The 713-nt window shown below is 39.1% G+C and overlaps 1 non-coding gene across 1 annotated transcript; it reads left to right on the top strand.

Moving 5' to 3' along the window:
- Positions 1-283: 283 nt before the first annotated feature.
- Positions 284-372, top strand: LOC123955895. The gene has a single exon (XR_006821433.1). It is a non-coding gene; the product is annotated as a small nucleolar RNA SNORD88 (small nucleolar RNA).
- Positions 373-713: the final 341 nt, after the last annotated feature.

Genomic DNA, 713 nt, shown 5'->3' with positions numbered 1-713 from the left:
ATGCTTTGCCAAGCAAAAGAATTCCTTTCTGTAGTTTGTATCAAAGACTGGCATTTGTCAAAAATGTGACAACATGCCTTTGTCTTCATTATAATAGCAGGCAATTAATAAAGTTTTACTGTGGTCAATTTCTTTGCCACATTAAAAAGAACTGTAGCAGATATGGAAAATAAATAGTAGAGAGAAGAAATAAAAATAATTAAACGGCCACTCTTCAATATTATCATTCTTAATTCTGATGTATTTTTTTCTATGCATAATTTGTTTTAACAAAAATATTACCTCACCCCATGATATCTAGCCATGGGCTCTGACCTCCCCTGAGGACGCCGTGCCCCTGGCACCTCTGACACCCAGGGATCTGAGAGGTTCTGTTCTGGGGAGGTGCTGGTGTGGCTATTTCCCCACCCGATGGCCTCTGTGAAAAATATAAAAAGAAAAAGAAAATGACCTGAGTAGATATTCATACTTCAGTATTTGAGGGCTGGTTATAGTTAACTGTGACATTAAGGTCGAAGTATTTGTTCTTATATTCTAAAGGAATAGAAACCAGGAGAAACAACTGATTTGGTGGAAAGTCCAAGATAATTGTTGTCAGGCCTTTATTATGACCAGAGGCTATTTGCCAATGATGACAGGCCTCGAGCCGTCTGAGCAGTCTTGACTTCAACAAGTGCCTGACAGGAGTTAAAATGTTTCCCAGCGCCCACAGT

Source organism: Meles meles, chromosome 13 (assembly GCF_922984935.1).
Source record: "Meles meles chromosome 13, mMelMel3.1 paternal haplotype, whole genome shotgun sequence".
Lineage (NCBI taxonomy): Eukaryota > Metazoa > Chordata > Mammalia > Carnivora > Mustelidae > Meles > Meles meles.
Note: the sequence above shows the minus strand (reverse complement) of the source record. Positions and strands in the feature narration are given on the sequence as shown.